Consider the following 27,296-nt stretch of genomic DNA (forward strand, 5'->3'; position numbering starts at 1 on the left):
CTGCTCAGTAAAGCAACCTAAAGGATATTTGAGGGTGAGTTTTAGGTTGATTTAAGGTAAGATCAGCAGAAAGTATAAAATGCAAGGTAACAGATGCACAATGCTCCTCCTAGCTCGTGTGACCCCACTCAGGGTTACTGCATGGTCAAATCGCCTGCCTTCCCCTCAACGCTGCTCCGGTGAAGTGAGGGGTTGGTTTAGCGATTTTCTATTTATACTCCGGGCTCGGTAATTAGTGGAGGAAGATTGGTTAATGATCATCGGAAGTATGCCCAAATACGGAGATAATCTCCACAGCGGATCCAGTGTTGTGCGATCGGCTGGGTGCGGTGCTGGAAGGGTCTGCACCAGCGTAGGAACGCAGCGTAGGTAAATCTGCGCATGCGCGATGGCCCCGAGCTTGGACCGAAACGCGCATGCGCTAAGGTTTAGTGCTGAGAAGACGCGCATTATTATTATTATTATTATTTATTTTTGTAGAGCGCGTAGTCACCCGGAGGTATCCCAGCGCTAAAAAAATCCTATCTCCTGAGTACAGTGGACCAAGGGAGGGGGAAAGGAAAGGAAGGGCAAGGAGGAGGACGGGGAGGGCGGAACAGAGGAACAAGATAAGGGCCGGGAGTGATTCACTGTGGGAAAAGGTGGGAAAAGGTGGGAAAAGGTACTCGGGGCGGTAGCTGTGACCGACTCCGGTTTCAGAAATTAAATCGGGCACAAGATAATGCGAGTATTAAGGAGAAGGGAGTAGCGCATAGGATAAATTATAGCGCTAATAATACTAAAAATGGTCATGATGGTAGCACTGACTAACAGAAGAGGAAAAAGGATCCCAGAAATGTTTTTGGGAGAGGGAGGAAGGAGGAGAACGCCATAAACATTAAGGTTATGCCAAGTCTTATTGGGTGTGTCCAGATCTTAAACCACACCCTGTATACATTCCTAAAAATGGCTAAACAGGTGTCATTCAAGTGTTCAGCGTAGTTGGCTCCAAGGAATTAAGTCATTGAGCCCAGAGGTGTCAGTCCCTAGGCGGAACACCCACCGTTGCTCTTTATCAAATAGCCCTGTCTCTGAGGGTAGCTGCTCGATCACTGTCCCCTGTAACTCATTAACACAATGTTGGTATTCCAGGAAGTGGGCTGACATTTTCGTGGTTGACTTCTTGCATCTAATATTGCTTTTGTGCTCGTTAATCCTTATCTTTACTTGTCTCGTTGTCATTCCCACGTACTACTTTTTGCAGGGACATGTGATTAGGTACACTACATTCTTGCTGTTGCAGTTGGTGAATGTGCGTTGTTCCCAACTAGTACCATTAGTAAAGGTAAGAGTCTGGCTTTTCTTGGTGAGGTGACAGCTGTTACAATTGCCACATGGGTGATGGCCCTGTATCCCTTGTAATCTTGTTTGTCCCACTCTGTGTGGAGGAGGACTTGTATGGACGAGCATGTCTTTTAGATTCCTACCACGTCTGTGGGCAAACAGTGGTTTCTCCAGAGACAGTGTGCCGCTTGTCAGTATGCACCAATGTTTGTTGACCAGTTTGGCTACTTGGTTGGTTACTGGGCTATACGTAGTGACACAAACTGTTCTACTCAATTGGTCATCTTTCTTGGGTTTGTCTTCCAAGAGAGCTTCACGATTAAAGTTCCTGGCTCTCTTCATAGCCTTGCGAATCACAGGGTTAGGGTATTTTCTTTGTCTCAGTTTTGTGCTGAGGACCTCACCAAGAAAAGCCAGACTCTTACCTTTACTAATGGTACTAGTTGGGAACAACGCACATTCACCAACTGCAACAGCAAGAATGTAGTGTACCTAATCACATGTCCCTGTAAAAAGGAGTACGTGGGAATGACAATGAGACAAGTAAAGATAAGGATTAACGAGCACAAAAGCAATATTAGATGCAAGAAGTCAACCACGAAAATGTCAGCCCGCTTCCTGGAATACAAACATTGTGTTAATGAGTTACAGTGGACAGTTTTTCTGTGTGTCCTTTTAAATGTCTTTTTTACAGGGTCTCAGAACCTCATTTTGGGTTCTGCCATTTACCCTCATTTACTAGGAAAGCATTTTCTTCCCTAAGTTCCTGGACATCCGACTATTATGTTTATTATGTCTTTTTTCCACAGGTTCTCTTCAACGCCAATTGGGCGCAACTGAACTTACCTATACAAACAACATTGTTAAGTACATTACACATTTAATTTTTGTATAAAACACTTTAACATTTCATGTGAGTAAGGTGAGGATAACGTGCATATCCTTGTCCTGAAGAAGGAGTCCTTGCGCTCCGAAACATGTTGACACTTTGAAATCATTGATATACCCTAGTACGTATACAATCAACCTCACTCTGCCCCTTTTTAATAATACCAGCCGAGGACATAATAAATAATTTTTCCTGCGCGCCAGGTATTTTTTAACTCACTTTTTTCACCTCACCTCACTCACACTCTTTCCCTTAAACACACACCCTCACATAGCTCACTACTAAGTGCTCCTACGCAGCCGTTAGTCGTAGCACGCCGCATCCCGTAGAGGGATGCGAAGGCCCTGATGATGAAGCATGACACCAAGGGGCCTGTTGGTGTGTGAGGGGCATTTAAACAACACTGTGTGCTCCCCACCACTTTAGGGACCACTACCACTTTCTGAGTGGATTCCATTTTGTTTAATCATTTAATTATATGAAAATACGCCCATAGAAAGTTTAGACGATTGGTAAGTAATTATCTCTAAGAGGGAACAAAATGTACTAGTTGATTTAAGCTCTCATTATTATATCTTCTAAATACCATATGCTAAATCATTAAAATAACATTATAAATGTAATGAGTGGCCAGATTACACTGGACAAAAACATACCAAATGCTTAGCTTATAATTAAGTTTTCAAAAAGTGATGGATGGAATGTTTGAATCAGTCTTAGTCACTAGTATTTACTTGGGCTGCATCCCAGTCCAGCGTTATTTTGAACACCATGCCACATCAGTTTGGAACCAGCCCCATGCACATCTGTCATGATACTGCTCCAATGGAAAAGTCCAGCTCGAACTGCCAGGCTAGGTCCTCCCTGGACAGTAACACAAGCAACCCAGGACCTGTTTCACCCTGATTAGGGATTATCAGCCAGGTATAGCTTGGTCCCAGTGACAGAATGTGCACGGGACCCACACCTGAGCATACCCTCCCGACATAGGGCTGCACACTATAGTATACAAAAAGTGTTTGATGGAATACTTGCATTAAACTCAGCCGTGTAATTACTCAGGCCACATCCAGATCCATCGTTATTTTTCACCACATGCCACCGGAGTTTGGACACAACCATATGCAAATCAGTCTTGACCCTTATCCAGTGGGAACAGTCTAGCCAGAACTGCGAGGCCAGGTTTGCCCTGAACCAGAACACAAGTAGCCTAGGACCGGTGTCACCCTGATTAGAGCTTATCAGCTAGCTATTACTTGGTTTCAGTACTACAGGGTGCTCGGGAACCACATATGGACATACTAATCCCAGGTAGGACTACACGCTAAAGTATACCAAAAGTGATAGTAATGTGTCACTGAAACCAAGCTATACCTGACTGATAAGCCTCAACTAGGGTTAAACTGGTCCTAGATTGCTTGTATTCCCGGCTCAGGGAGGACCTGAACTGGTATCTATTTTTTTTAAAAGACATTTTTTTTAACAGACCTAACTATAAAATCACTTCGACCTTTGATTGTTTTTTCCCAGTGAATATCTAGCTTTTTTAAACGTATAGTAAGATATTAGTAACATACCTAAGTTTATGAAGTAGGCCCCTGGCTACATAAAAAGTCTTGAGTATGTGGACGGAGGGAGTTTTCGATGAAGAGCTGCACAGAGAGCACAGATGGCTCAGGCTTGAAGACCTAATGGTGTTTCGGTCTGTGGGGGGAATTATCTCTATTTACAGTCTGCAAACTGATCACTGGCTGTGCATGGTAGGGGCTTGCATAACTTGCGTCTGTGGTGGGAAATGGACACACTCTATGCACTGATGGCGGACTGTGCATAGTAGAGGTTTACCCACCAAAACGGGTCTTTGGGGGGTGTGAGCTCTAGGCACAGTCTCTGCACTGAAACAGAATATGATTAGTAGGGTGTTCAACATTTAATATTTAAATTTCAATCCTATGCTTAAAACTTTTCTAGAAAAACAGACATTTTAGGTGAGAAGATTTAGAGTGTTGTTCATATTGAAGGGTGCTCTATACAGGATTTTCTCACCACCTAAACGTTGGAACTACCCAGAGTTCCTTGCTTGCTTTTTTACATAATTTATGTGGCACTCTAAGCCTAAAAGGGATTGTTTTGATACATGTATATATATATATATAACTAAATATAGCTATATATCTATATCAATATATATCTATCTCTCTCTCTATAAATGTAATTGTTATTATTCTCACTGAAAAAATCAAAGGTTAAATGGACTTTATACCTCTGTGAAAATATCAGTTAAAACATGCTTTTTTAACTGACAAAATTACTGAAATTCACCAGTTATAATTATTTCAAGTAACTGTAGCTCATTCTATAAAGTAACTGTAGCTCATGCCCAGCAATGCACAGTGATGCTTTCAATCAAGTCATTTCAGTAAGTAAGAAAATAAGTAAAAGTCTTATAAAGCGTGGGAATGCCCAAGGATGTCTTGGCGCTAGCATCAGACAGCAACCCAGGAGAAAAAACCTAATGCACTGAAGGACATATCCTAAATTGTAGCAAATCAGATTGTGCTCTAAGCAAAAAGTGCAGAGAGTTCCACCGTTTTTTTGTGGCAAATGTGAAGCATCTGCCCCCCTTCCCTCCTCTCTTTCCCCCCAAGAGGGTTTTATTAAATCTGGGGGTGGATAATATTTTAGCTCCGGTGGAATGGAGCGTGTGCTTGCGGGTATACCATTGGAATATTGTTTTTCAGAAATCATGGCCAGTATTGCGAAGAGCCCTGAGTGCCATGCAGGTGCCTTACATTTCATCTAATGCTGAACTGGAAGCCAGTGCAGGTCTTTAATGGTTTGGGAAACCACATTTAATTGATGGGTTTTCTTAAGCAACTGTACCGTAGAGTTTGAAGCTTGTTCAACAGATGGTTTTGGATCTCTACATACAGTGCTTTACAATAGTTGATACTTGAAATAACCAGGGCAACAATTACTGTTTTTTGGAGCTCTGGAGAAATAAAAGGAAAGATTTTTCTCAAGATTCTGAACTGGAACAATCAGGATGAGGTTACCTGATTTATTTGATCTGAAAAAGATAGTTTTCGATCAAAAAGGGCACCCAGGTTTTTGGCCTTTTTAACAGGAGTGGGTGTCCAGAAAGATGTGTTGTTCCCTTTTAGAAGTACCTCAGTTTTATATGAGTTTAATTTACAGCTATTATCATTCATCCAGGTGACAATCTGTGCCATGCAGTTGTTAAACTCTTTGGCCACCTCTTCGATGTTACACAAGATTGGCACTACAATCAGTGTGTCGTCAGCATAGGAAATCACTGAAAAACCACAAGATCAAATCAGGTTTACCAAAAGGGGTGACGTAAACATTAAAAAGAGTGGGGCTCAATGATGATCCTGTGGGTCCCCACATAAGGTCTCAGATATAAAATTGCCCAAAGTTACTACTTGCTCTCTACCTGATAGGTAGGAGCTTAAGAGAGAGAGGGCAGAATCCTTAATGTCAATGGATTCCAGCCTGTCAATTAGCAATTAGTGGTTGATCGTATTGAACATGGCTGATAAATCCAGAAGAATTAGAGCCGCATTCCCTTCCTTGTCCACTATGGATCTGATTTCTTCCATAGCAGCGGTAAAGGCTGACTCAGTACAATGATTTGGTCTGAAACCGAACTCAGAGCAGGACGGAGGATGGTGTTCATCAAGGAAAGTCATGAGTTCAGCATTTATGTCCTACTCAAGAATCTTGGCCCGCAAAGGAAGGCGTGAAATAGGTCGATACATTTTTACGTCTTGGGGGGTCTAGGGAAGGTTTCTTAAGTTATAGAAAGAACCGCTGCCTTCTTCCAGACTGCAGAAAAATGCCCTGAGGCCGGGTTCCTATTTAGCAATTCTGAAATATGGACTGCTACTGTCCTTGAAATGCCATGAACCACACTAGGGGGCATGGGTTTCTGGGCCATAATTTATTCTCCATTTTCGTTCCTGGCGCCGGCATATTTGACTGCATTTCAGATATTGCATTGATGTTGTCAATGGTATCATAGAACATGTCATGAGTGATGCAATTTGTGAGGTAATTAGCAGTGCATGGTGAGAGCGCAAGTTAGAGTTACTGTAGGGCGCACGTTATAGTTACAGAAAATAACTATAACTGGTGAATTTCAGTGTTTTTTTATTTATTTTAAAATGATATGTCCAAACTGGCATTTTCAGCTAACTATGACATCCCCAACCTTTGTTTTTTTCAGTGAATTTCTACAGTTTCAATTTTTTTTAAATACGATATACTTACAGTTTCAAACTATGATGTCAGTTTAACCTTTAGTTTTTTTCACTGAATTTCTATGGTTTGCATTAACATAAAGTGAGATATCCATTGCTGTGTGCAGCCTGGGGTTGGGCGCAGGGCATCGCTTGTGGCCAGGCAATGCACCCAATTCCACGCTGGCTCCCAAGTCCTGGTCTCTCACAGCCTTTGGCTGTGCATAGCGTGGGGTCGTGCACAGGGCCATACCAGATTTTCTTAATATTTTTATTGTCCTCCCTTAGATTAGATGTCAGTTTCTCTAGTGCAATTGTGTGCCATTTGCTCTGACGGGGGCACCACTTTTTTCTTCCAGGAAAATATAATCAGGTTCTTGGCTGCTCCTCGAAGGTGACCTAATGAAAATATCCTGGTTCGTTCTCTCTGTATTTTAAACGCCAGTATAGAGGCTATATGTGTTGGATTTCCTGCCCAAACCTGTGTATTGCTGGGCAAGTCCACCAAAAATGAAGATATGTGCCTCTATCTATTCTGCATCTCTAGCAACAATTCATCAGCTTAGGGTACATCATTTTTCATTCACAAGGAGTCACGTGCCATCTCATTTGTAGTTTATATTTGGCCTCTCTATGTTGCAGGCTAGAACTTTTTTGCACAGATCCTGCCAGTGTGCACTCCACATTTTGTCTCCATGTGTCTGAAGTATCTAATTTTTCTAAGCTATTTAATATGGCCAATTTCTAAAGTGTGTTCATATTATACCTTTAGTCATGGTGTAAGTGCTGAGCAAGTTCTCGAATCGAGTGAGGGGTCTAATTGGAACTTCCTTGGTCCCTTGGTGCATAGCCAAATGTATTTGGCTGCATCATAGTCTTTCAAGTTCGGTTGCCATGAAATGTCTTTTCTAGTCATTAAAGGACTTGATTACGCACTTGGAGAACCTGTTTCATATCATAAGCCACCCCTTGTCTCCAGGTCATAAAGCTCCCTGTGTCTAGCCCCCGAGTAAAGTTCAGCTTCTCATAAACTTATGTCTGTAGTGTAACTGTGAGACATTATTCCATACGTCAAGAGCTGTTCTGGCAACATCTGAGAGGTTTAGGGGCATATTTATGTAGAAGTTGTGTTGTCCTTGCACCACAAAATGGGTCCAAATCACCATACATTTCCTAAGTCTGATTTATCAAGGCACACAAGACCTCCTTACTTGGCTTGAAAAATCCAGAGTAACGCAATGCAGTGAAAATCACTGCATTGTGTTTCTCTGCACCAGGGAAGCATTCCATGGGCGGAACGTAGGTTTACACACACATTCACCCATTGATTTTGGTGCATTCCCAGATTTACCATCAGTGTTAAACCTGGGAATGCATTAAAATACCACAGCTCCCCAGGTGAGGCGTAACAAGGAGTCTCCTCATTTTTTCCTCTTTCTATGTGTGCTGCATTTTTGTTTTTGTGCAGCAATGGAGTAACCGTTGCACCATGGTGCAAGGATACCTGCATTGGCGCTAGGCAGCACATTGTGCGCCAGTGCATTAAAAATTAAAAATTCTTGTATGTGAAAAATCTTTTTAACTTGTGACCAGATCCTGAGTCAAAGGGAAATGGTAGCAGGACATCTAAATAACATATGCATAAGATCTGCTTGAGCAAAATCACAGGTCCAACACTTAGCAGATATCCTGAGGAAAACCTAGAACATTGTATAGGAGTGTAATATAGCCTGTGATAAATGAAAAAAAGAGGGTATGAGTAATACTAGCTGATCTAGAAATTCTATAAATTCAGGCCCAAATTTTGTTTCAAAACGAAACTTGCCAGCTTACCCCCAATTCTTCTTCCCATAAAAGTTTGCCCCTGGATTTGGCTTGAGTAAGGTTCGGTAACAAGAGACATTTGTAGATTGCTGCTTTAGGACCTGACTTGAGGAACTCAAGTAATGCTGAAGAAAGAGGAACTAAACTAGAAGAAGAGTTCTGTAGGGAAAACTATCTATCAAGTACTACATTTATCAATTATGGAAAGCGAAAATAGAAGTACTTTGGACAATGATAACTATCACAAAATTGGGGTTTAATATTGATCTGAATTAAAGAATTATACCATAAAGGCATCTAAAGAAATACGGAGGGAGTCAAGTGAGTTCAAAGAAAGGTAGACTTGAGCAACGAAATAGACTGCTTTAAAACTGGAGTGTAAAGGAACGAGGTTGTAGTAGAAAAAGAAAAAATCTCCTTAAAAGTGAAGGGCCTAAGGAGAACTCTTTCAACATTTAGCCACAGAGGAGAGAGGGGAGAAATTGCATCTAAAGTCCAAAGGCCAGCTTGTCACAAAAAAGGCTCTATGATAATGATAATAATCTGAAAGTCCTGCAGCAGTTTTAGGTTTTTGGCAAAGTAGAAAGGGCTACACAAGATTTCTTTTTATGCCACAAAAAAGAATAAAGTAACAAATTAAATTTAAAAAAAAAGATTTTGGTATATGAATTGGCAAAATAGAAATGAGACACAAAAAAAATAAGGGAGATCATCATTTTAATCACATCCAGACATCCCCACCATGATTAAAATAAAGAATACCAGGAAGAGATAATATTTCAACCTTCATACTAAGTTCTTTCAAATTAATTCTATTAGTATCAGCAAGAGAATTTGTGACCCATATACCTAAATATTTAATTTTGGCAGAAGCAAACCACTGAAAACCAGTTATAAGGTAAGGATTACTAAACATGTATTTATTAAGTGGAAGAATTTCCATTTTTATCTTTATTCACTTAATATCCTGATGTCTCAGAAAAAGAAGAAATCTCCTTCAAAAGAGAAAGCAAATACTTTTCTGGAGAGGAAATAAATATCATCTGCATAAGCAGCAAATTTCAAGTGATGGTCGTCATACATAAAGCCAGAAATAAATGGGTTAAGACTAATTTTAGAAAGAAAACAAATAATAACGGAGAGAGTAGACATCCCTACCATCCTTTGCCATTGACCAACACAGATGCTTTAGGGGAATAATGTAAAAGGGAAACAAAAGCAATACATTTAGGCCCAAAACCATGCCATGTTAATGACAGCAGCATAAAATCCCAACTAATTCTAACAAAGGCCTTCTCAGCATCTATTGTTATGGCCACAAGTGAGGATTTAAACAGAGGGGCTTTACTAAGGACATGAAACAGTAAACAAAATTCAGCTATAAGTTTGCCTTTAAAAAATCCTGACTGCTCCTTCCCAATAAGATATGGGACTCTAAAAGAAGGGCTAGCAACTTGGCAAAGATCTTATAATCAACATTTAACAATGAGATTGGTCAGTAACTTTTACAGTAATGAGGATTCTTACCATCTTTATGAATGAGCATACAATAGCTTCTGGAAAGGTGCCAGCTGTAGGAGAGGAATCTACGAAGTGAGTAAACAAACAAAATAAGTATGAAAGAAAAATATGTGAGAAGTAAAACTCCACCATGAACCCATCAGGGCCTGCAGTTTTCTCCAATTTTACCGCTTGTAACACATGAAAGATTTCTTCCGGGGTAGGATCCCTTTCTAAGGGTTCAAAATCCAAGTCAGGGGGAATGGTGTGAGAAATTTGACCAAAATAATCTACAAAAGTGGAGGATTGAACCAGTGATTCGGGAGTATACAATGATTTATTGAATTGAACAAATTCCTCTAAAATATCCTAATCGTTAGTAACAGTTCCCCCTTGCAAGTATGTCAAAGTATCAATAAGATGCCTCTCCTTTTTAACCCCTTCCATGCTGATGACGAACCCCAGCCATCATGCACTACGGTGCTCGTGTGCTGATGACGGCTGGGGTTCGTCACGGCCCGCCCCTGTTCGTGCTGTTTACAGCACACCAGGGGAATCGCGGCGCATTGAAGGGGTTAACCTTTAAATAGCTTGCTAAAAGTTTACCTGCTTTATTCTTCCTACCATAATAACATGCGCTTTGCCTAAGCAGAATACAGTTTGCCTCATTAGTAAAAATTAAATTAAACTTAAGTTTTGCTTGAAGTAGATTATGAATATCTGACGGCAATTTAGAACAGAAATATTTCTATTCCAGAGTTTTTATTGAAGAAGCAGAGCAGTGTGTTCCTTAACATGACTTCTTTTAGTCCTAGAAACGTAACTTAAAATAAAGTCACACACAGCTGCTTTAAACGTAACCCATAACAAAGGAGGAGAAATAGAAGTATTGTCATTGAATGCAAAGAATTCAGAAGTAAAGGAAATAAAAGAACTACAAAACTGAGCATCCTGCAAGAGAGAAATATTAAATCCAAGTCAGTAAAAATTATAGAAAAATCAGAAAGGATAATTGGAGAAATATATGAATATGTGATATGCTGCGAGAGAGATTTAGAAAGAAAGATATGGTCTAAACATGAAAGTGTACCATGAGTAATATGGGTAATCTCATGCAGTAGGTTAGAGAGCCTCCAGGACTCTACCAAAGCTCCTTCAACAATGGCTGAATGAAACTGTTTAGGCATCCTTTGAGACACAAATTTGGTCGAAGAACATCTATCCAAAAAAGGATCCACAATTTGGTTGCAATTGCCCCCAAAATAAAATTTGAGTCATTGTTTTGTGCACATTTCCTAGCAATAGATGGCCAAAAGGTGTGGTCAGATATCATAGGAGCATACACATTTAACGCTGTAAGGGGGACATTATCAATAAGACAAGTAACTACAACCCACCTACCATTATCATCTGTTTCTTGTGAAATAAAAGTAAAATTGGGTCATTTCCTGCACAATATGACTCAATTTTTTTAATTCAATGTTGGGGGAACAAACACATATCCCACCCAAATATGTTTACATTTTAAAGCTTCCAACTCATTAAGATGGGTTTCTTGCAGGATAACTAGGTCAGGATTGGATTTACCTAAATGGGATAATGTCCTCTGTCTTTTAACAGGATTATTAGAACCCTTATTATTCTATGATATTATACGGAATTATAAACTAACAGATGAGTTGCTTGAGCATGTTAACATGAAAGAGAAAAAGACAGAAAAAGCCAAGAGTAAAATAAAATTATTACAGGCGTTAGGAAAAGGAGGAGGATAAGAAATCGTTAGGAAGGGAAACTAGGGAAGGCAAAATAGGGAGAAAAGGATACCAACAAGAAGAGACAGTACAGATCCAGAAAGGACGAATGAAAAAACATATCTGAAGGGGTAATAAAAAAGAAAAGAAAAGGGGTGGTGACAACACATGAGATGATGACATGCCCAGAAGGGGAGGAGTGAAGCCACATGAGGACCTTTAACACTCAAGAGGATGGACCGAAGAAATGTAATACATAGGATGAATCTGCAGTGAAGATAAAAAAACATTTAAAAACAAATAATATAACATATTGAACACTTCTAAAAAATACATATAAATATCCTAAATACTGCAAAACCATCAATTTAGACCATCTAATAGACCCAACAAGGGAAAGAGAAACTAAGAGGAAAAACACATCAATCAGTAAAAGGACCAGCACTATCTATAGGAACCAAAGTGTACATTTGTATAACCTTCTTAAGTTCTGCTGAGTCCTCAAATGATGTGGTAGTATTATTCTGGAAGGTCACTTTAAAGATGCATGGATAAAAAAGACTGTATCTGGTGCCAAGAAAACGTAAAGGAGCTCATAAATTAAGACATTATTTCCTTCTGGCTGCAGTGACGTTGGAAATCCTTAGATAGAAAAAGTATTTGACCACGCCAAGTGATTTGATGTATAGCTTTAGCCCCAGAAAGGACTGCCAATAAGTTAGTAAACTCCAAAAAAAGGAAAATGGTTCCTCTGGGTTTGAAAGAAGATGCAGATAGCGAAGGACGAGGCCCAAGCCTATGGGTTCTCTGAATATTGAGCAAGGTTGAGGTAGGCATATCTAAAAATGTTGGCAGGAAGGAGGTAAAAAAAAGTGACAGCATCCTCTCTCTCCAAAGATTCAGGAAGGCCATATATGCAAAGATTATTCAGCCTTTTCCTGTTCTCCAAATATTCTGTGTGCTATTGCAGCGCAAGCACCTCCCTTTCCGAAGAATGAATTTTGTTAACTTCGTCACACAAATCTAAGACCTGCTGCTCCACCACAGAAACATAACTCTCCATCGATGGCCATTTGTCATCCAGATATTGTATCCTGTTATTCATCTCCTCAATAAAAGGACACAGTGCATGGATTTTGTCCAATATTAGTTCCAAAGAAATAGGAGATGCTAACTTCTCAGGCGAAGGAGGATCATGCTTTAACCTTTTGGGGGTTGAAGAGGGCGATGAAGCCTTATTGATAGTGGATTGTAAGGAGATGTTACACGGATTAGCAGAATTCGCCATTTCACCAGGGGAGTCCAATTGGTCCTCTGTTAGTAGCTTTGAAACATGACCTGCACACAATCCAGAAGAAGATAAATGCCCTTAGGAGTAAATACAAATTGCGGCTTCCATAAAAAGAGTAGTACAGCTTGTCAGCAATAATAAAAGATGTCATCAATATTTCACTGTTTATATAAGGGAAAAAAACTAAGTAACTCCAGATAGCTCCTAGAAGATAGGTTCTCAAAACTTCATAAGCGCAGAAACCACTTAAAAAATAAACACCATAAAAACTGCATCCCATATAATCTGTTCAACCTTTCATGCACCTGTTTCTATGTTCCAAACAAAGAGGTTCCATGCCAGTAGAGAAGCTCATAATCAAAATAAAAAATATGGCGCCCCCTTCTCAGGAAGCAGCCGCGATGCCAAAAGAGCAAGAGACAAGTGCCTTGCGTCAGCGAAAAGTGGCACCGCAGCCTCCTCTTACTTGCAGCTTCCATTACAGTTGCAGTATGACCGTCGGGGTGGCAGGAAAGCAGGCAGAAAAGGAGCGACTGATCTGACACGTGGCAGAGCCTCTCTACTAGGCAGCCATCTTAGGTGGCGCCGAAGCCAGGTCACCCTTCCCATACAAATGTTATTATATAATTCTGTAATGAGTGCAGTTCCTGTTTAGCTATATGCATGGAAAGAGCTTGAAACAAGTATAGGACCCTCAGAAGTATGTTCATTTTTATGACATTTATTCTGCCTATCCATAAGATAAATTGTCCCTTCGATTTGTTCATTTCAGCTATGGTTTTTGGGTTCAGTCTACGCCAGTTGGCCCTGATCCATGTGTTGACCAATTTGTAGAGGTCACCTGCACTCACCAAGTTTCACTCCGTGGAATTCCGCAGAGTTACATAAAAACTCTGTAAGTTTCCATGGAGTTCTAATAATATGTGGAAAATATGCATGTCATGCTGCTCGTGCTGCTATTTAGTAGCGTGAGCAGCATTGGAAAAAATGGTGCAAACAGCACCATGCAGTGTGCAAGAGCACACAGCCATTTGAGTTGATTCAGCAGCCATTCGAGTAGAAAATCTCCTTGAGCGGTAGCAAATCTACTTAAGAAGCAGCCCTGTTACCCCAACTGCTCACAACTGCCTGCAACCGTTTGTACAAGAGTAATGTGGAGTACTCAAATTCTGCCAATTCTGTGTGCAGAATGAAACTTTCTGCCCACCTCTACCGGCAATTTGGTGATTTAAATTCACAACTATTTCATGGAATGTTTGGCCCATTTCATTGTACAATTCTCTTTCAGATGTTGCTCTCTGTCTTTCAGAAGGGAAATTTTCAGGATCTTGGATTTGTCCATATTTATTTTAAAGCCGGATACTATTTGAAGGTCCTCAAGCATTCCCGGACTGGTGGCAGTGATGTCTCCAGGTCTGTCAGCGTCAGTAAGACATCATCTGTAAAAAAGCCTATTTTATGTTGCTTTACCCCAAAGGTCATTCCCTTAATGTTGGAATGGGAATGTATTTGCATTAATTAAGAGCTCAATTGCTAACACAAACAAAAGGGGTGATGGTGGGCACCCCTCGTGCATGTCTCTCTGGAGTATGAATTTACTGGTAGGGACTGCATTCACCTGAACGTGTGCCTCCAGCTGAACATAATTCACCAGTATCACTATTTAAGTTTATATCTGCTCTATCTAGAGTGGCGTTAAGGAAACCCCAGATCACCCTGTCAAACGATTTCACTGTGTCCAGGAATGTTAGGCTAGCAGGGATAAGCCTATTTGTACATTTTTCCACTATGATATGTTATGTCAAATACACTTCTATAGCACACAACTCACCCGGGGGCATCTTGGCACTTACCTAGTAAAAGAAGGAGAAGAGGTCGGTATCATTAGTGGGTATGGTTTAAAACAAAAAAGTTTTGAACTGTTTCCTGAAAACAAGGTAAGAAGTTCATTTACGCAGGGCCATTGAGAGCTGATTCCAATACCTAGGAGCAATGTACGAGAAGGTTCTACCCCCGGTACGGCTGAGACATATTCGGGGGACCTTTAGGAGAGCTAATGAGTTGGATCTAAGATTACAACCCGAGATCTGTTTTGTGAGTTTCTTTTGTAAGTAGATAGGACCCTTACCATTCAGGGCATTAAAAGTAAGGCAGCAAATCTTGAAAAAGGACAATTTTTTCACTGGTAGCAAGTTAAGTTCTCTCAATAAAGGAAGTGAAGAGGAACCTGGGGGCGGTTTAGTATCATCCTTGCCGCAGTGTTTTGGATCACTTGTAACTTGGAAAGCAGTGTCTCGCCCTATCAGCCAATAGTACGTTCCTGTAATCAAGGCGACTCATCACCATTGCCTGGACCACAGTTCTTTGATGTTTCATTGGCAAGTAGGGGAGTATTTTGCATAACCTGCCTCACGGAGTCAGTAACTGCCAAAATGGCTGTCTCCGTGCTAAAACCCGGGCGAAAACCAGATTGTGAGGGGTTTAGGATCTTATTAGATTCTAAGTAGGAACTTAGTTGCCTATTTATTATAGTTTCCAATTGCTTGTCCAACAGAGGTAGCAGAGATATCGGTCTGTAGTTGCAGAGCACTTGGGGGTCGGCAGTAGACTTTTTCAAGATGGGACGTACATAGGCTTCCTTCCAAACGGAAGGGATCGTGTCTGATTGAACCAAGCAGTTCAAAATGTTAAGAATTTCAGGCGCACAGCTAGAAGAGAGAAGGGCCATCATTTTTGGTGGACACAGATCACCTGGCCCACCCGATTTCGCCGACGATAGTAAATTAATAATCTCGTCAAGCGTAGCTATTTCAAACTTCTCAAGAAAACTAGCAGCTGGAGTTGCTGACTCTTCTAGTCCAGTGATTAGTGCTAGGTTCTGAGATTCAATAGTTGAAAAGTTTGCATAGATCAGTGAGATTTGTTCATGAAAATAGCTAGCTATTGAATCATAGAGTTCCTGAGACTCAACTGGTGACTGTTTACAGGTTTAAGGTGAACTAAAGTCTTTAACTACTATAATAAAGCTTTAGAAGAGTTATTAGACTGGTCGATTTGATTCAATATATAGGTTTGTCTTTCCGTTTTTATGTTCTGGTGGTAACTAGATAGAGCTAGTTTATAAGTGTGTCTGTCCAATGAGTTTTTACTACTTCTACATCATCTCTCTAGCACCTTGCAATTGGATTTGTCAGTTTTCAGCTCACCTGTATGCCAGGGGCAGATTGCCGCCGCTGGGCTAGGCACTGTTTTTTTTAGGAATAACTAAATCTAGTGCTGCCACTAACTCGTAGTTAAAACTTTCCAGCAAGCCCAAGACATCAGAGTTGTTGGAAGCATGTTCCCTCTTAGGAGGGGGGACAACTTCCTTAAAAGATTCCAGCGTACGTTTATGCCAAGGCCTACGTAATTCCTTCTTCTTTCATTCCAAATATCCCGTTGGAGTCCGGACGGATGGTGGTTGATAAGTAAACATGACCATAAAATGGTCAGTCCTTGTTAAGGGATATGGAGAATAGCTGCTAAGGTACTCCATGTTAGCAAAAATTAGGTCCAGGGTGTGACTAGCCCGGTGAGTTGGGCAAGGAACCCTTTGGAAGAGACCAATTTGATTAAGGCTAGAGATGAGCTTAATTTCCTATGCGTTAGCGAGGCCTTCCCTTTGAAAATTAAAGTCACCAAACAGGATAAACTTACTGGAGACCAGGACCTGCATGGCAATATGTTCGATCAGATTGTTGGAAAAGTTTGCTCTCGGGCCTGGAGGTCGATAAATCAGTGCTCCGTTCCAGGCGTCCATAGCGGACAATGGTGATTTTAGAGATTCCCAATTCCAAACTATCATTGCCTAAGGTGGTAATCCATTGCACCTTTAAATGGTGTTTAAAGGCTATAGCAATGCCTCCCCCGGTTTTGACCACTCTATGTAGATGGATAAATGTATAACCCTCTGGAATGGCCAGGTTGATCGAGGGATGGTTTGTTGGTGTTAGCCAGGTTTCAGTAATAAAACAAAGCTCTGGGGAATGAGAGGAGATCATATCCCATATCTCAATCGGGTGTTTAGCTAGAGTATGTACATTACATAGAATGTATTTGGGGCTGTAAGAATTTTGGCCAGGTTTATTTGATAGGTCAGGGGAGCATGTGGTGACTGAAATGCTCTGAAAGAGGCAGGTTCTAAAAACTACCGACCCTTCAAGAATCGTGGGAAACTTAGTTAGGCAACATATATTGGGAGAGTGGTTAGTTAATTCTCGCATTCCAATTTCACATAGGGTTTTTCCGGAGTAAGTTATACAAGCTGTGGTCAGGGCGGCAGTTCTAATTTGGGCAGCATTTCCTGCCTCTGGGCTCGATCGGGCACGGACGGGTGCAGACAGGCTTGCCAGCGGCACGCCCACTGCACTTGTGTGTTGCGCGTGCACGCTAGCTCTGTCATTAATAGTATCAGGGTGAAAAACAACTGGCCCGCAAACATTGGTTCCCGCAAAATGGCGGCTCTGAATGATTCCACGTCTTTCCCCGGTCCCCGGTCAGCACCTAATCGGCTGGGAGGGTGAGGGAGTGATCTGCCCTCTTGTCTGTCACTGATGATTTACATATGCTTCAAGACAAAGGCTACTCCGTGATTCTAGTGTTATTAGATCTGTCGGCAGCGTTCGACACCGTGTCACACAACATCCTTATTGACCGGTTGTCGAACGTAGGAGTTAAGAACAAAGCCCTTGACTGGATAAGGAGTTTCTAACCAATCGCACCCAGACTGTCACCATGGGTACACATCGGTCAGCAGAGGTGGAGATTTCTAAAGGGGTGCCACAGGGCTCCTGCCTGAGCCCAACACTCTTCAACATCTATGTGGCACCCCTGGCAAGAGTGATGCGAAAATTTGGTTTCATCCCCGTATCTTACGCGGATGACACGCAGCTCCTCTTCCCTTTTGAAACTCTCACCGCTGAGATAAAAAACTTCTTCTCTGCTGGTATGAAGGCCGTTGCACAGTGGATGTCCACCAACTATCTACAGTGCAACGTTAGCAAAACAGAAGTTATGCTATTTGGCGAAGCCAAGCTTCTATGGCCTCCGGATTGGTGGCCTTCCGATCTTGGTGTGGTCCCAGAACCCAAACAGGTCGTGAAAAACCTGGGGATCCGCCTCGATCAGGATCTGTCTTTAAATCAACACAGCAACCTTGTTGCAGGTTCATGTTTTCATGTCATCAGCATGTTGCGAAAAATTTTCCCTCTTTTGCCAGACACGTTTAGGAAGACCTTAGTGCAAACCCTTGTTCTGAGCCGTATTGACTACTGCAATGGCCTGCTTCTATCTGCCAACGAGGGAGTGCTGGCCAGACTTCAGGTAGTCCAGAATACAGCGGCGCGCCTAGTCCTGAATGCCCCACCAAGAACAGCATCCAAACCTCTTTTACATCAACTCCATTGGCTCTCCATACGGCAAAGAGTAAAATTTAAAATTTGCTATATCATTCATAAAAACATAAATGGACAAGGCCCCACCTACCTGCAACAGAAATTCACCCCTTACATCCCCTGCAGGTCACTCAGATCTAGTACAAGCCATTTATTGGTAGTTCCTCGTGCCAAAAAGACCAGACACGGAGGCAGAGCGCTATCCGTAGCAGGACCCATTCTATGGAATCGACTTCCCCTGACTCTCAGACTCTGTACCTCTCATTTAAAATTTAGAAAACTCCTTAAAACTGTTCTATTTAAAAATGAGATCTAATCCACATCTGTACTTTCTCCTCTGTATTTGTTAACTGGCCCAAAAGCGCAGAGATACTCCAGCTGGAGTCGATTCCAGCGCTATATAAGCTCGTAAATAAATAAATAAATAAAATAAAGCACAATTAAAAAATAGTAACAAGGTGCACGTTTTAAAAAGCAAGTGCTGAGTGCTGGCAGAATGCTTTAGAAAGATTCCCGGCTTCCGCCTCAGAAATCACTAGGTGTGGGCGAGTGCGCGCTAGCGCTGTATTTATGGTATCAGGGCGAAAAACAACTGGCCTGCAAATAGTGGTTCCCCCAAGATGGTGGCTCTGGGAAGATTCTGTGTCTTTCCCCGGTCCCCGGTCAGCGCCTAATCAGCTGGGGGGGGTGAGGGAGTGATAGACAAAGCACAATTAAAAAATAGTAACAAGGTGCACGTTTTAAAAAGCAAGCGCTGAGTATTGGCAGAATGCTTTAGAAAGATTCCCGGCTTCCGCCACAAGAATCACTAGGTGTGGGCACGTGAGCGCTAGCACCCTATTTAAGGCATCAGGGCAAAAAACAACTGGCCCGCAAACAGTGGTTCCCCCAAGATGGCGGCTCTGGGAAGATTCCACGTCTTTCCCCGGTCCCCAGTCAGCGCCTAATCAGCTGAGAGGGTGAGGTAGTGATAGCCCAACCAGCTAGCATCAGTGTCACATTAGCTCTTCGTCCTATAGCAAAGCAACCAATGATTAGACAACCTAGAACATGCAACTTAGGACCATCTCAGGAATGGTGGGAAGTGAGAACACTCTTTTGTTATACTCTCATACCAGTCCACAACAGAAGTAAAGAAGAGACGGTTAGGTTTCTTTTAACGTCGTGATCTCATGTGCAGTATTTTAGCCAACATAAGCAGACATATCATTAAAAATAATATGGTCAGCATGGTTACAATTCCATAAAATATAAAAGAAGGAACCATATTGCAATGATGGTGAAAACAGGTCCTATAGCTCCTAGTTTTAAAACCCTCCCTATATAGGAACTATGTATTATAAACTATAGAAGGTCTCTTAGGCTTGTTTTGGGGGACCCCATTACTTTTCCGCTCAGTAAGAGTAAATTACATCTGGATCAGCATAGACTCTCTGGAAACGGAAATAAATCTTCCAAGTGCCTGAAATCATGGCTAGTGTGTGATAATAAGGATGCCAGAATCTTACTTGGCTCACAGCTGCCAAAATGTTGGGTATAGGAAACGTTACCCGAACATGTCGAAAAACAACTAACATGTTTTGATAACCTTGACGGCTTTAGCACTCAATCACTGTGCAGACTAGTGGCACGATGTAAGTCTAGATATGTCAAAAACAAACCTTTTCTCATGAGTAAACCTTTGTGAAGGCTAACTTACAACAACACCTATGCAGTGTCATGTGCAAAAGCAGCAAAAGGTAAAATGGCATTTAAACTTATAATAAGCCATGCTAACATAACATGCTTGCAAAGCAGGCCCTAGGCCATACTACACCCTCCCTTGATCGGGGAACGCACAATCAAATGGGCAAGATTCATAGAACGCAAAGTTCAAGTTTGAATGAGACAGAACCGAATTCAGGAATTTTGCCAAACTTGATAATTGGGAGTAAAATCCGAAATAAAAACAAAACCAAGTTAGTGAAAATAAACACGGGTGGCCACGGTGTAAAAAAAAAAACATGACTTAAAAAATTCAAAAAATATTAAGGCAGTGCAGGGGAGAAAAAAATTCTTCACGAGTTCAGTCCCTGTCTAGGAAGCAGAAAAATTCACACTTCAATCCAACAGCGTATAGGCACCATACATTGCAACTGCCGCCACTAGGAAGTCGTTGTATTCATCCATGAACATTTCAGCCATCCAATAAAGTAATGGAAATGAACATACATGTTTTTCAATTGCCGGAGCCTTCAGCACCATCAGAGGACAACTCGGGCTTACTTCAAGATAACTGCGCACCAGAAAGTCATTGGCAGCAGTCCAAATGTTCCAATTGCCTAGAACCCCATGAGCCGCTGCGCAGGCCATACTCCCAAAACTAGAACAATCTATTTCATGAGCAACTAAGGGACTCATTAGTAGATTAAACTCAAGGTCAGGAGACACGGTGTTGCAGAGACACAAATCCAGGACCCATTCAAATCCACAATCCAGGCAATGGAAAACAGGCTGCAAGCAAGTGAAAAATGAGAACCGGAAAGATAAACCATATGCCACACTCAGAGTTGCCAGAGGCAGCAATCCATAGTATTGGAGCATCCTGTCACGAAGCTGGAGCTGCCGGGGCAGATCGTCGTGGGGCACAGACTGTGCATCCATTCTGGAGTAAACAAATTAACAGGATATGCCCGCTCCTAAAGCGAGAATTAACAGGAAACCACCAAAGACACTCGAAAAGATCTCATGAAAAAATGCAGGGATCACACTAAATATAGTTTGAAATGAGGTCACAAGGCCAGAACATACTACTTTAAAAAAGTGTGCCAGGCCAGTGGTCGACGAGGCATTAAAGATTGTGTGAATCGAATCCCTGAAATGCAGGGGCAGGTCTGTGTTTAATAAGGCATTCACCTCAGTGCGAGTATTTGCAACGTGAAGGATGAATGTCTCATGCGCAGATATAAGTGAGACTTCCTTCTGGGACAAAAGAGCTCTTATTCGACTCATCTTGTTGAACTCGGAATAGAAGGCCAGATGGAAGCATCGAGCCTCCCATGTGGAGGAGGAAACAAGACATTCTTACAGCAAACCACACTCTGGGAAACTGTAACGATATAAGGAATACCGGCAAGCATACCACAACAATCTTTATTATTTAATAATAAATAACTGCCATTTGCAAGCAGTGTGAAAGTCGGTGTAATAGCCGGGGTGGGGGGTGCATTACAAAACACACGCAAGATTTGGCGCCTGGACATTGCAAGAACCGTGCAATTGCAGATTTCTACAGACTAATAATTGATCTGGTGTGGATGTGCAATCTTCACCTTTCAAATAAACTTTGTTTCCTTCCCTCAAGCACCTATATGTGAACGGGAGATTCCAAACTTCATGAATATAAGCACTACCTGAAGGTTCAAATCTACCTATGGCATAGTGTTTCATGCAAGACTCAAATTTAAAAAGGGGAAAAGTTAGAGTTATCAACCCATGAATGAGCCAAACTGCAGAATTCGACTCGGCCACTGAAAAGGGTAATGGCTTCAGTTTTTCAATACACAACAGTGAAAACGTGGCTTCTTTCATTGACATAAATTGTTGTTTAACAGTCAAATTAAAAGGCAAGAATAACAATCTCGTGTTCATGTAATCTCAAGGCACTTTGCCATTTTTCAACGTTTGAAGAGTCCATGCAAACTGCCTAACAGTATGCAATTGATTCTGCCCATGGTACAGTACAGCAACGTCTTCTTGCACAATATCAACAACAGATGAAACTTTATTATCCAATGTGTAAATTTGGGAGGAAAGGGTGTTAATGCTATTATCTACAACGGCAAGCACTTTTTCTAAATTGGCCTGATCTATAGCTCTGAGCCTAGAAGCAGCTTCAATCTGAGAAAGTTTCCAAACCTCGTTGTAAGCAGCATATATCCATCTTTTCGGTCTGCCCTTCTGCAGGACCTTTAACACTATCATTTAAGTCGACGTTGTCAGTCAGCTTGGACAAATGCAACTTAACAGACACTAAGGTCGAGTTTCTGAGCCAACTCTGACATAATTTGCCTTCAGAATAGGTGGTGACTGAATGTTGAGTCTGAAAACGGGGATCTACACTAACCGCTGTATAGCCAGGAGTCAGACCCAGAAAACGGTGCTGGCAGGAATCTGCACTTTTTTGCCATTGTAACCAGCCTTCGGGATTAATGCTGGAGACATTAAAAGAGGAATTTTTCAACAGAACTTGTAAATCACTTAGGGAACTACTGGTGTAATTATTCCAATGAAGAAATTCACCCAAATCAGGAAATGAAGGAGCATTTAATTTTTTATAAGTAGCCAATCCAAAGCATGTGGTCTGAGAAATAGTAGCATTCATAAACAACATATGGTTCGAGATTAGGCATGCACAATGCAAAACCTCAGTGCCTTGCACTTGCCAACTTTTAGAACCCCAAACAGATTTAAGATCAATTGTATCTTTTTACAGTTCATTGCCCCCAACAGCCAACTGGTCAATAAAGGACTTTGAATACAGTAGTTTAGAGTGGGTAAGTCTAACCTTGGAAGAGGACTTCTCAGTCAACTTAAAATAAAATGCATCAGGGTTTGATTGATTAAAATCAGTAAAATAAAAAAACTTTTTCAAAAGAGTCTTTGAGCTTCCTTCCACGGGTGTGGGACAATGTTCCCACTGTGTGTAGTTAACCCCATTTCTAAATTAATTTGTTTTATGCAGAAAGTGATTGCCAAAATGCTGGTAACAGTACAAATAACCATAGTTTGCAGGCCCTAAATATAAATCTTCAGCATCAAAGGCAGCATAATATTTCAAATCAGAAAACAAAGCCTCTACGGCTTGGACGTCCCAATCATCAGAGCAAATATTTTGTTTAACCACATCCCCCATAGAAACACGGAGTACATTGGGAACATTAATACCTCTATGGGACCATGAATCTGGAACTTTACAGCATCCCATACAATCCCATCTAAAACGGGCCAAGCAGTTATATTCACAAATGTCTGGTCCCTCTTCAGTTTGTGCGAAGAGGAGTGGGGGGGCCAAAGTTCCATCAATCAGTCTAATTGAAGTTCTTTCTTGAACGTAGTGTCCATTAATAAAACGAAAAAAATACACCACAAATCCGATGGACATGAATAAAAAAATTGCAAACAGTACTAGGCAAAGGTAAGTCCAAGGGGGAATCAAAAAATGTTTTTTAAACCAGGTAGCAAAAATCGAGACTTTTGAAGGGGCCCTCGATGTTGTAGAGCCAGTGTCAAATGAAAAACGGGATTGGTTAGCCACACGGGTCTCCACATCAGGCATAGACAAGTCAGTGGGGTAAGTATATTCAGTATCATTAAGAGGATCACCAGCAGTTGAATTCAACAAAGGATTCACAACTGTAGTCATTTCAATGACAACATCAGGGCTGATTACAGGATCTGGAACTAAGAGAGTTTTGCACCATTGCTGGACACGAAATGGCAGGAGTCATACTATGAAGAATCGGCCATGCTGTGTCATTTGACATTTTCAATGGAGATGTACCTGTTGCCATTTCGCCCAGGAAGAGTGGGTAAAATGACTGTTCTTGTTCCCTAGATGCCAAGTACGGCAAATGGAGCTCGAAAGTGAGGACCGAATTCCTTTTTGTTATCGATCTTCTCTTGGACCAGTTCTCCAACTTGGGGTAGCCAGCCGACTACCGGAATCTGCAACACAGCATCTGATGTGGAGGGTAAGTGTTCCTTTGCAAGACTGTCTCTGGTCTTTTGTAGGTTCTGCAAAACATTAAAATGTTCATCTACGTCAAAGGATGCAGCTGCCACCACCATGTCTAGACCATCAAGGTCCGGGACAAACATTTTGATGCCAAAGAGCATTTTGTATGGGGTCCGCCCACCCAGAGACCTTCTAGGGAGATTATTTAGTGCACTTTGTATGCTATTGAGGTGGTTAAGCAAGTCTGTGCCAGTACCTAATACCTTAGCTGTCAAGGATTGCTTTAAGTCATGGTTCATCCGCTTCACAACACTTTTTCACTCAGGCCGGTATGGAGACGAAAACTTGACCTGGACCCCCAATGAAGCCATAGCACCCTTGTACACCTTAGAGGCGAACGCTGGACCCTTGTCCGAATGGAAGGTATTTCATATAAAAATTCCCACAAAAACACACAAATCCTGTACGACAGATCTGGAATCAACACTCTTTGAGGCCATAGCCACACAAAGCGCGTGCAAGAGTCAACTGCTACTAAGATGTACTTATACGCAGTATCAGATGACAAAAGGACCGCAGTTATCTAAATAAACACATTCAAGTGATTTATTAGGTGGTAGACAGTCAAAATATCGAGTTGTTAATGTCGATGTACCATATTATCGAGTCCAAAATATCGATGGTAAGAAATATCGGAAACCAAAATATCGTAGTTGAAAATATCGATTTATGTGTGTGTCAAAAATATCGAAGACATTAATGTCGAAATCAGTAATATCGATGCCGAAAATATCGAATGTCAAAAATATCGATATGTAAAAGTGATGTTTTAAAGTATGTTAAATAATGATATAGTTAAATGTTGTTTATATATAATGTAATTTTTACATATAATTTTATAATTATTAGTTAGAAGTGTAGGAGCGGGATGTAGAGTTTATAGGGGATAAGGGTGGGTAGTGTATTAAAAAAGTATATTGTAAATATGGAATAAGAAATTTCGCATTTGAAAAAAAATTTAAATTTGCGAAATTTAATTCAAATTATTTAAAATTTGATTTTTTATATAAACTTATTGAGTATTGTTAAATTATTTGTACTTTGCTTTTGGATATATATTAATTAATTGTGTAAATATATCTAAATTTTTAAATTTTTACTAAATAATTGTATTTTAATGTTAGGAGCGGGATGTAGAGTTTATAGGGGATAAGGGTGGGTAGTGTTTTAAAAAAGTATATCGAAATTGTACACTTTAAAATTTCGAATTTCCTTTAAATTTCAAAATTTCGCAAATTTTTGACAATATTTGTAGTTGTCGACATTTTATCGAAATTAAGGGAGTATATTAAACATTATGATTAATTTTTGTGTATGTACAAAAAAGTTTTAAAAATAATAAAATATTACATTATATTTATATAATATTTGTACTATAAATTTAGGAGCGGGATGTAGAGTTTATAGGGGATAAGGGTGGGTAGTTTTTTAAAAATATATAGGGTAATTATATAAAATTAAATTTCGCAATTTCAGATAAATTTGCGAAATTTCTAAAATTAAAAGTATTTGGAATCATGCGAAATGCTATCGATTGTTATCGAATATAGTACTTATTTTTTTAGTTTGCTGTTGTTTATATACTAAAATAGATTAGAAATTATAATAATTTTAGATATTTTCTTAAAATATTTGTCTAATTATTTTATGAGTGGGATGTATAGTTTCAAGGGGATAAGGGTGGGTAGTGTATAAACAAAGTATACTCTAATCATAGAATGAAAAATTTCGTATTTTATTTAAAATTTATTTCTCTTAGAAATTTTATAAACATTTGCTTTAAATACGAAATTATGAACACTATTATGTTTGTGTTCTAAATTGAGGTATTTTGTGTATGTAGTAAAAAGTATAAAAATATATAAGTTAGTAGATATTTTAAAAATAAATGTATCATATTTTTTGGAGTGGGATGTCGAGTTTATAGTGGATCAGGGTGGGTAGTTTTTTCAAAGGTACTTTTTGCGCTTTTAGGGGCTTTTTTGTGTATGTGCGAAGGGGTATTTTAAGTGTTCAGGGTCAGTTTTTAGTTTGTGGGTGAAGGAGTTTTGTAAGGTTTAAGGCTCAGTTTTTAGTTTGTGGGTAAAGGGGTATTTTTAGGTTTCAGGGTCAGTTTTTGGTTTGTGGGTAAAGGGGTATTTTTATGTTTCTGGGTCAGTTTTCAGTTTGTGGGTAAAGGGGTATTTTTAGGTTTCAGGGTCAGTTTTTAGTTTGTGGGTGAAGGAGTTTTGTAAGGTTTCTGGGTCAGTTTTTAGTTTGTGGGTAAAGGTGTTTTGTAAGGTTTCAGGGTCAGTTTTTAGTTTGTGGGTAAAGGGGTTTTGTGAGGTTTCAGAGTCAGTTTTCAGTTTGTGGGTAAACGGGTATTTTTAGGTTTCTGGGTCAGTTTTTAGTTTGTGGGTAAAGGGGTATTTTAAAGTTTCTGGGTCAGTTTTTACTTTGTGGGTAAAGGGGTATTTTTAGGTTTCAGGGTCAGTTTTTAGTTTGTGGGTGAAGGAGTTTTGTAAGGTTTCTGGGTCAGTTTTTAGTTTGTGGGTAAAGGTGTTTTGTAAGGTTTCAGGGTCAGTTTTTAGTTTGTGGGTAAAGGGGTTTTGTGAGGTTTCAGAGTCAGTTTTCAGTTTGTGGGTAAAGGGGTATTTTTAGGTTTCTGGGTCAGTTTTTAGTTTGTGGGTGAAGGGGTATTTTTAGGTTTCAGGGTCAGTTTTTAGTTTGTGGGTGAAGGGGTTTTGTAAGGTTTCTGGGTCAGTTTTTAGTTTGTGGGTAAAGGTGTTTTGTAAGGTTTCAGGGTCAGTTTTTAGTTTGTGGGTAAAGGGGTTTTGTGAGGTTTCAGAGTCAGTTTTCAGTTTGTGGGTAAAGGGGTATTTTTAGGTTTCTGGGTCAGTTTTTAGTTTGTGGGTGAAGGGGTATTTTTAGAGTTCAGGGTCAGTTTTTAGTTTGTGGGTCAAGGGGTATTTTTAGGTTTCAGGGTCAGTTTTTAGTTTGTGGGTGAAGGAGTTTGGTCAGGTTTCTGGGTCAGTTTTTAGTTTGTGGGTAAAGGTGTTTTGTAAGGTTTCAGGGTCAGTTTTTAGTTTGTGGGTAAAGGGGTTTTGTGAGGTTTCAGAGTCAGTTTTCAGTTTGTGGGTAGGGGGGTATTTTTTGGTTTCTGGGTCAGTTTTTAGTTTGTGGGTGAAGGGGTGTTTTTAGGTTTCAGGGTCAGTTTTTAGTTTGTGGGTCAAGGGGTATTTTTAGGTTTCAGGGTCAGTTTTTAGTTA

The sequence above is a fragment of the Lissotriton vulgaris genome, chromosome 8, assembly GCF_964263255.1.
Source record: "Lissotriton vulgaris chromosome 8, aLisVul1.2, whole genome shotgun sequence".
Classification (NCBI taxonomy): domain Eukaryota; kingdom Metazoa; phylum Chordata; class Amphibia; order Caudata; family Salamandridae; genus Lissotriton; species Lissotriton vulgaris.